Source organism: Zeugodacus cucurbitae, chromosome X (genome assembly GCF_028554725.1).
Source record: "Zeugodacus cucurbitae isolate PBARC_wt_2022May chromosome X, idZeuCucr1.2, whole genome shotgun sequence".
In the NCBI taxonomy this organism is placed as follows: Eukaryota; Metazoa; Arthropoda; class Insecta; order Diptera; family Tephritidae; genus Zeugodacus; species Zeugodacus cucurbitae.
In genome coordinates this window covers 9,962,395-9,972,500 of record NC_071672.1, presented here as the reverse complement: position 1 = coordinate 9,972,500, position 10,106 = coordinate 9,962,395, and positions in this window count along the sequence as shown.

Below are 10,106 nucleotides of genomic sequence, written 5' to 3'. Positions count from 1 at the left end.
AAACAGCAAGGTAGGGGGCAACAAGGGGGGTAAAGGGGGTGCTATTGGGGGTGGGGGCCATGTTACGGCGATGAAAGCCGTAACAGCCCAGTTTAACGAGGTTGTGTTCGGGGCGAAAAGCCTCGAAGTCACAACGATGAAGGAACTCGTAGGGATCGCCTCTAAATATGAGGAGATCCTTATGAGTGTCCTGACGGAAAATGCTCATCTTCGTGGGCAAATTGAGGGTTTGAAGGGTGGTATTGGGACATCTTCTGTCCCTCGGAGCACAGCAGGGGCGGCTGCTGCTGCTCCCTCGGCGCCTGCCCCTCCAGCACCCGTGCTGGAGGCAATTGCGCCGACGGTGAGGAAACCAGTAGAAACCTGGTCAGTTGTGGTGAGGAGCAAGGCTCCTGTGACTTCCTCAAAGGAAGTCATAAACAAAGTCGTTAAGGAGGTGGGTCCTTCACTGGGCGTTCGTGTCCATGATGTGAAGTCAATCAAAGGGGGTGGCGTAGTGATACGCACTCCCTCTGTTGCTGAGAGGGAGAAAGTGGCGAGCAACGCCAAATTCGGTGAGGTAGGGTTGGACGTTAGCGTCAATAAAAAGTTGGGGCCCAGGGTCGTGGTACAGGGAGTACACACGGAAATATCCCATGAAGAATTCATGGAGGAGCTGTTTCGGCTGAACCTTCGGGAGTTCAGCCCAGAGTCCAAAAAGACGGACGTGAGGATGGTCAGTCGTCCCTGGAAGGTGGCGACTGATGGCAGGACAAATGTTGTCCTAGAGGGTACGGACAAACTAATGTCCACCCTCCTAGATGCGGGTAGGTGCTACGTGAGGTGGTTCTCCTTCCGTGTCCGTGCGGATAGTCCCGTGACCGGCTGCTTCCGGTGCATGGGTTTTGATCACCGAGTGGCAGAATGTAGGGCCAAGGCCGACGTCTGTCGGAGGTGTGGTCAGGAGGGCCACAAGGCAGCCAGTTGCGTCAATGCCCCCCATTGTCGCAACTGTGCATTTAAAGGAAGGCCAGCTGGACATCTCATGATGTCGGCTGCCTGTCCGATTTACTGTGGGGTTGTCGGACGTGCTCTCGCCAGACATTAATGGGTGAGATTTTTCAATTAAATTGCCAGAATTCTTATGCAGTTATGTGCGAGTTAGGGAGTTGCATGATAGAGGCTGGGTGCAGCATCGCCTTACTCCAGGAGCCATACGCCACCAATTTTGGAATGGTAAGTGGTCTTCCTGGGGGTTTCAGGGTCTACACGGACCTTAGGTGTAATGCTGCAATAGTTGTGACTGACCCAAGCTATGACTGCATAGTTTTGGATTCGTCACAAGAGGGTGTATGTGTTTCAGTAGAGGGGGTGTTCGGTAGACTGATTGTTGCTAGCATGTATTGTAAGTTTAGGGAACCTATAGAGCCTTATCTGCGATACATGGATAACCTACTACTCCTTGCGAGTGGTAGCCCATTTATCCTAGGGATGGATGCGAATGCCACGTCCTCGATGTGGTTTAGCAAGTTTTCTCGATGGGCGCACAGATATCGGAGCCACATTCGGGGTCGGGCATTAAGCGAATGGATGGCCGCTAACAGCCTCCACATCCTAAATGAGCCAAGCGTGTGGTACACATTTCATGGTCCTAGAGGGGGGAGCGACATTGACGTGTCCTTGATCAATGAGGCAGCAAATAGGGCGTTCAGTTTTAGGTGGGAGATTATGGGAGGGTGGGGATTGAGCGATCATAATTTGATTAAAATTATGGTTACTCCTAATTCCCCTCCCTCGACGCATGCAAGTCCATTGCGGCGATGGCGTACCTCTGGTATCGACTTGAACCAATATGGACAGTGTGTTAGGGAAGCGGTATTGGACATACCGCTTAGTGAGTTTGAAAATCTGGGGGTGGACGAGCAAATTGCTCGGTTGTACGAATTGGTCTGGGGAGTGAACGATAGGTTGTTGAAGAAATATAAGGATTTTAGGGTTAGGAAAATAAAGTGGTGGACGCAGGAATTAACCCTGAAGAGGAGGGCTGTCCGGCGATTGAGACGGAAGTTTCAACGCGCTCGGCGGTCAAATTCGGATAGGTTGGCCCAGATTAGGAACGATTTTAGTTGTGCGATGCATGAGTATAAGGCCATGCTAATTAAAATCAAAGAAGAGGAGTGGAGGGGGTTCGTTAATGAGCATAGGGATGACCCCTGGGGTCAGGTCTTAAGGATTTGTAGGGGTCGTAGGAGGGAGGACATCACTTCTCTTCGTGTTGATGACTCTGTGTTATCAACATGGAGTGAGTGTGCAGGGGTTCTGTTAGGAGCATTCTTTCCTAGGGCTGAGGAGCTGGCACCTCTCGCACAAGAGGTACCGGTTCCTCCACTTGATGATGGGGAGTTGGGATATGCCTTTAGCCTGGTTAGGTCTAAACGATCCCCAGGTCTTGATGGTTTGAACGGAGAGTTGTGCAAAAGCTTGTGGAAGTTCATTCCGGAATACTTGGAGGTCATTTACGATAAGTGCATTTGTGAGGGGTATTTTCCACGTGAGTGGAAAAGTGCTAGGGTTGTTCCTCTCCTGAAGTCACCTGATAAGATTAGGAGTGATCCACGATCTTATCGGGGCATCAGTCTTCTTCCAGTGCTGGGTAAAGTACTGGAGAGGGTTATGGTGGAACGGCTTCAGGAGCTAACGAGGGATTTGAGGTCGGATAGGCAGTATGGCTTTAGGAAGGGACGTAGTGTAGAGGACGCCTGGATGTATGTTCAGCGTGCTGTCCGGGAGAATGCCAACAAATATGTCCTTGGCATATTTGTCGATTTCAAGGGGGCATTCGATCACCTAATCTGGGATCGCGTGATTCAACGATTGGAGGAACTTGGCTGTCCGGAAATTAGTCTCTGGCAGAGCTACTTTTCGGACAGAAAAGCCTCTATCGTAGGAATGAATGGTAGCGCGGACATTAGGGTAGAACGGGGCTGCCCACAGGGATCCATCTGTGGTCCATATATTTGGAACCTAATGATGGACTCTCTGCTTGGCCAACTTGAAACGCTTTGTGGTTGTTGTGCATATGCAGACGACCTTCTGCTCCTAGTTGACGGTCGTTCACGATTGGAGTTAGAACGAAAGGGTGAACGACTGTTAGGAATTGTTCACAATTGGGGTATAGGTGTGGGGGTTGAAGTATCGATTGACAAGACGGTGACAATGCTCTTGAAAGGCATACTGTCATCGGCTCGTCCACCGATTATCCGAATGAATGGGGTCAATATCAGGTATGTGACGCAAGTCAAATATCTGGGATTGACCATCGGCGAAAGGATGTGTTTCAACCCTCACTTGGTTTACGTGGAGGAGCGATTGTTAGGAATTGCCGGCAAGATCAAGCGCGTGTTAAGGAGTGATTGGGGTCTCGGACGTCGTGCGGTTCGCACTATATATAGTGGCTTATTTGTGGCCTGTGCCACATATGGAGCCGCTATATGGTGGGAATTAGCATCAAAGGTCAGGGGTCGCCAAAAACTTCTTTCCATACAACGTTGTTTGATGCTTGCCTGTTTGCCTGTATGTCGCACAATTTCCACAGATGCGTTGCAGGTGTTGTTAGGTGCGCCTCCTCTTGACCTGATTGTTATACAGCGTGCTGTTGCATTTAGGTTAAGAAGAGGCTTAAGTGTCTCATTGCTGTCGAATTGGATTTCCGATGAGGATGTTGCGAGGGAGGGCTATCTAAGGAGCAAAAGGCTTCTATATGATAGCGTTAGGAGTAGGTGGCAAGACCGTTGGGACAATAGCCCTAGCGGTCGGGTGACCTACGAGTACATTCGGGATGTTAGGTTTGTAGAGGAAAACCCAGACTTCAGATTCTGTATGAGTCTGGGTTTCTTGCTTACCGGGCATGGACCTTTGAATGCATTTTTGCATCAAAGGAACCTTTCCGGAAGTCCGGAGTGTATATGTGGGGCACACTCTGAGGACTGGATGCATATCATAGCGGAATGCCCGATGTACTCGGACATTAGGGATCTTGGGGGTATGGGGATTAGCTGGACTGATGGACAGCTAGATGTTAGTGGTGTGCTCTCGGATAGTCGGAATGCCGAACATTTAGGTTCGTTTAATAGGTTTGCACGTGTTTTGTTCAGTCGGCGTAGGCAATTAGTTGAAAATCGGGTGGAGGAGGTATAATTTTTATACCAACAACTTAAATGGTCACCAGTCCGGAGCAGTATGGTAGCTCAACTGGTAGTAGTTTTCAACTACGAGGTCTGACCGGAGACTTAATTCTGGTACCACGGGGAGTAGGAGCCCTTGGAGTTCGCTCCAACCTACTCATGCGGACTGGCCCCTCGGGGAGTATCGTGGTGGTTGTGGTTTAATACCCGAATGCGGGGAGAGTGTTTTGATCACTCAATGTGGAGTTGCACTGCAACCGGGTGCCGGACCCAAAGTACGGCAGAGGTTTTAGATAGGCCTCGAACCCCACCAAGGTGGTTAGTGTGTCCATTCCACACTGCCAATTGGTACCGAACAATGCTTAGCATTATTCAATAATTATTGAATAGTGCTAAGCATTGTTCGGGGCGCTGATCATCGCATTTTATTGATCCGCTGTGCGTCGGAGCACCGTGAGATAAGGCCGTCATCGGCAGGTACTCACGCAAAAACACACCGGACGTTGTCCCTATTTGCGAAGAGCCGAAACCACATATAAAGAGCCAAAAGGCCGAAAAAACGTATATTTGCATATAAAAAAAACTAAATTTGGTTAAACGGCGGGCATAAAAATGATTTTATTTACGTAGCCAAATGCATCGTCATCTTATTAGTGACGCGCAAAAAGGAATTCAGGAGATTCCTACTGTCCCTATTTGCGAAGAGCCGAAACCACATATAAAGAGCCAAAAGGCCGAAAAAACGTATATTTGCATATAAAAAAAACTAAATTTGGTTAAACGGCGGGCATAAAAATGATTTTATTTACGTAGCCAAATGCATCGTCATCTTATTAGTGACGCGCAAAAAGGAATTCAGGAGATTCCTACTGTCCCTATTTGCGAAGAGCCGAAACCACATATAAAGAGCCAAAACGCCGAAACCACGTATATTTGCATATAAAAAAAACTAAATTTGGTTAAACGGCGGACATAAAAATGATTATATTTACGTAGCCAAATGCATCGTCATCTTATTAGTGACGCGCAAAAAGGAATTCAGGAGATTCCTACTGTCCCTATTTGCGAAGAGCCGAAACCACATATAAAGAGCCAAAAGGCCGAAAAAACGTATATTTGCATATAAAAAAAACTAAATTTGGTTAAACGGCGGGCATAAAAATGATTTTATTTACGTAGCCAAATGCATCGTCATCTTATTAGTGACGCGCAAAAAGGAATTCAGGAGATTCCTACTGTCCCTATTTGCTCAGTTGTTTGTAGAACCTCGAAGTGAACGGACGTGTTTGCGCATCATTGCGAGTTTTAAAAACGATTTTAAAAGTATTTTTCAGTATTTCTGAAAGTGATAAAATTTTTCGGTTTTTCCGGTCTGTCGGTAGCCTGTTGTGAAAATAGACACAGTGAGCAGGTACGTGAGGGATTATACACATCGTGTGTATTCCCAAAAGTGTGTGAGGATAGCGGCTTAGGCCATTAACTAGTGTGTGGATTAGTGAACAAAGTGTGGGATTTCCCAGCAGTGCGGGTATAGCGGCATCTGCCATTACAAACCCTTGTGCAGTGCAGGTAGTGAAAGTTCTGTGTTTTTGTTGTGCGCGAGTGTAGGAGAAATGCCTCCACCACGGAGGAGAGGGGCAAAAGCCCCAGCGGAGAGCGAAGACTCTGGGCCTTCAATGGTCCAGGTGGAGTCATCGACCGATGAGGACGGAGTGGGGCAACCCTTACGACCCCCACCCAAGAGGAAGGCGCGATTGGGTTCGCCACCACAGGCGAACTCAGGCGAGAGTGGATCAGATGGGGTACTCCAGAAGCTGGATACGGTTGCTACGAAAGTAGCCGTAGGAGTAAAGGTTGCGGCGAAGGAAGGAGCCAATGGAGGAAGGAAAGGTTGCCCGGATAACAAGGTAGGGGGCAGCAAGGGGGGTAAAGGGGGTGCTATTGAGGGTGGGGGCCATGTTACGGCGATGAAAGCCGTAACAGCCCAGTTGAATGAGGTTGTGTTCGGGGCGAAAAGCCTCGAAGTCACAACGATGAAGGAACTCGTAGGGATCGCCTCTAAATATGAGGAGATTCTTATGAGTGTCCTGACGGAAAATGCTCATCTTCGTGGGCAAATTGAGGGTTTGAAGGGTGGTATTGGGACATCTTCCGTCCCTCGGAGCACAGCAGGGGCGGCTGCTGCTGCTCCCTCGGCGCCTGCCCCTCCAGCACCCGTGCTGGAGGCAATTGCGCCGACGGTGAGGAAACCAGTAGAAACCTGGTCGGTTGTGGTGAGGAGCAAGGCTCCTGTGACTTCCTCAAAGGAAGTCATAAATAAGGTTGTTAAGGAGGTGGGTCCTTCACTGGGTGTTCGCGTCCATGACGTGAAGACAATAAAGGGGGGTGGCGTAGTGATACGCACTCCCTCTGTTGCTGAGAGGGAGAAAGTGGCGAGCAACGCCAAATTCGGTGAGGTAGGGTTGGACGTTAGCGTCAATAAAAAGTTGGGGCCCAGGGTCGTGGTACAGGGAGTACACACGGAAATATCCCATGAAGAATTCATGGAGGAGCTGTTTCGGCTGAACCTTCGGGAGTTCAGCCCAGAGTCCAAAAAGACGGACGTGAGGATGGTCAGTCGTCCCTGGAAGGTGGCGACTGATGGCAGGACAAATGTTGTCCTAGAGGGTACGGACAAACTAATGTCCACCCTCCTGGATGCGGGTAGGTGCTACGTCAAGTGGTTCTCCTTCCGTGTCCGCGCGGATAGTCCCGTGACCGGCTGCTTCCGGTGCATGGGTTTTGATCACCGAGTGGCAGAATGCAGGGCCAAGACCGACGTCTGTCGGAGGTGTGGTCAGGAGGGCCACAAGGCTGCCAGTTGCGTCAATGCCCCCCATTGTCGCAACTGTGCATTTAAAGGAAGGCCAGCTGGACATCTCATGATGTCGGCTGCCTGTCCGATTTACTGTGGGATTGTCGGACGTGCTCTCGCCAGACATTAATGGGTGAGATTTTTCAATTAAATTGCCAGAATTCTTATGCAGTTATGTGCGAGTTAGGGAGTTGCATGATAGAGGCTGGGTGCAGCATCGCCTTACTCCAGGAGCCATTCGCCACCAATTTTGGAATGGTAAGTGGTCTTCCTGGGGGTTTCAGGGTCTACACGGACCTTAGGTGTAATGCTGCAATAGTTGTGACTGACCCAAGCTATGACTGCATAGTTTTGGATTCGTCACAAGAGGGTGTATGTGTTTCTGTAGAGGGGGTGTTCGGTAGACTGATTGTTGCTAGCATGTATTGTAAGTTTAGGGAACCTATAGAACCTTATCTGCGATACATGGATAACCTACTACTACTTGCGAGTGGTAGCCCATTTATCCTAGGGATGGATGCGAATGCCACGTCCTCGATGTGGTTTAGCAAGTTTTCTCGATGGGCGCACAGATATCGGAGCCACATTCGGGGTCGGGCATTAAGCGAATGGATGGCCGCTAACAGCCTCCACATCCTAAATGAGCCAAGCGTGTGGTACACATTTCATGGTCCTAGAGGGGGGAGCGACATTGACGTGTCCTTGATCAATGAGGCAGCAAATAGGGCGTTCAGTTTTAGGTGGGAGATTATGGGAGGGTGGGGATTGAGCGATCATAATTTGATTAAAATTATGGTTACTCCTAATTCCCCTCCCTCGACGCATGCAAGTCCATTGCGGCGATGGCGTACCTCTGGTATCGACTTGAACCAATATGGACAGTGTGTTAGGGAAGCGGTATTGGACATACCGCTTAGTGAGTTTGAAAATCTGGGGGTGGACGAGCAAATTGCTCGGTTGTACGAATTGGTCTGGGGAGTGAACGATAGGTTGTTGAAGAAATATTAGGATTTTAGGGTTAGGAAAATAAAGTGGTGGACGCAGGAATTAACCCTGAAGAGGAGGGCTGTCCGGCGATTGAGACGGAAGTTTCAACGCGCTCGGCGGTCAAATTCGGATAGGTTGGCCCAGATTAGGAACGATTTTAGTTGTGCGATGCATGAGTATAAGGCCATGCTAATTAAAATCAAAGAAGAGGAGTGGAGGGGGTTCGTTAATGAGCATAGGGATGACCCCTGGGGTCAGGTCTTAAGGATTTGTAGGGGTCGTAGGAGGGAGGACATCACTTCTCTTCGTGTTGATGACACTGTGTTATCAACATGGAGTGAGTGTGCAGGGGTTCTGTTAGGAGCATTCTTTCCTAGGGCTGAGGAGCTGGCACCTCTTGCACAAGAGGTACCGGTTCCTCCACTTGATGATGGGGAGTTGGGATATGCCTTTAGCCTGGTTAGGTCTAAACGATCCCCAGGTCTTGATGGTTTGAACGGAGAGTTGTGCAAAAGCTTGTGGAAGTTCATTCCGGAATACTTGGAGGTCATTTACGATAAGTGCACTTGTGAGGGGTATTTTCCACGTGAGTGGAAAAGTGCTAGGGTTGTTCCTCTCCTGAAGTCACCTGATAAGATTAGGAGTGATCCACGATCTTATCGGGGCATCAGTCTTCTTCCAGTGCTGGGTAAAGTACTGGAGAGGGTTATGGTGGAACGGCTTCAGGAGCTAACGCGGGATTTGAGGTCGGATAGGCAGTATGGCTTTAGGAAGGGACGTAGTGTAGAGGACGCCTGGATGTATGTTCAGCGTGCTGTCCGGGAGAATGCCAACAAATATGTCCTTGGCATATTTGTCGATTTCAAGGGGGCATTCGATCACCTAATCTGGGATCGCGTGATTCAACGATTGGAGGAACTTGGCTGTCCGGAAATTAGTCTCTGGCAGAGCTACTTTTCGGACAGAAAAGCCTCTATCGTAGGAATGAATGGTAGCGCGGACATTAGGGTAGAACGGGGCTGCCCACAGGGATCCATCTGTGGTCCATATATTTGGAACCTAATGATGGACTCTCTGCTTGGCCAACTTGAAACGCTTTGTGGTTGTTGTGCATATGCAGACGACCTTCTGCTCCTAGTTGACGGTCGTTCACGATTGGAGTTAGAACGAAAGGGTGAACGACTGTTAGGAATTGTTCACAATTGGGGTATAGGTGTGGGGGTTGAAGTATCGATTGACAAGACGGTGACAATGCTCTTGAAAGGCATACTGTCATCGGCTCGTCCACCGATTATCCGAATGAATGGGGTCAATATCAGGTATGTGACGCAAGTCAAATATCTGGGATTGACCATCGGCGAAAGGATGTGTTTCAACCCTCACTTGGTTTACGTGGAGGAGCGATTGTTAGGAATTGCCGGCAAGATCAAGCGCGTGTTAAGGAGTGATTGGGGTCTCGGACGTCGTGCGGTTCGCACTATATATAGTGGCTTATTTGTGGCCTGTGCCACATATGGAGCCGCTATATGGTGGGAATTAGCATCAAAGGTCAGGGGTCGCCAAAAACTTCTTTCCATACAACGTTGTTTGATGCTTGCCTGTTTGCCTGTATGTCGCACAATTTCTACAGATGCGTTGCAGGTGTTGTTAGGTGCGCCTCCTCTTGACCTGATTGTTATACAGCGTGCTGTTGCATTTAGGTTAAGAAGAGGCTTAAGTGTCTCATTGCTGTCGAATTGGATTTCCGATGAGGATGTTGCGAGGGAGGGCTATCTAAGGAGCAAAAGGCTTCTATATGATAGCGTTAGGAGTAGGTGGCAAGACCGTTGGGACAATAGCCCTAGCGGTCGGGTGACCTACGAGTACATTCGGGATGTTAGGTTTGTAGAGGAAAACCCAGACTTCAGATTCTGTATGAGTCTGGGTTTCTTGCTTACCGGGCATGGACCTTTGAATGCATTTTTGCATCAAAGGAACCTTTCCGGAAGTCCGGAGTGTATATGTGGCTCACACTCTGAGGACTGGATGCATATCATAGCGGAATGCCCGATGTACTCGGACATTAGGGATCTTGGGGGTATGGGGATTAGCTGGACTGATGG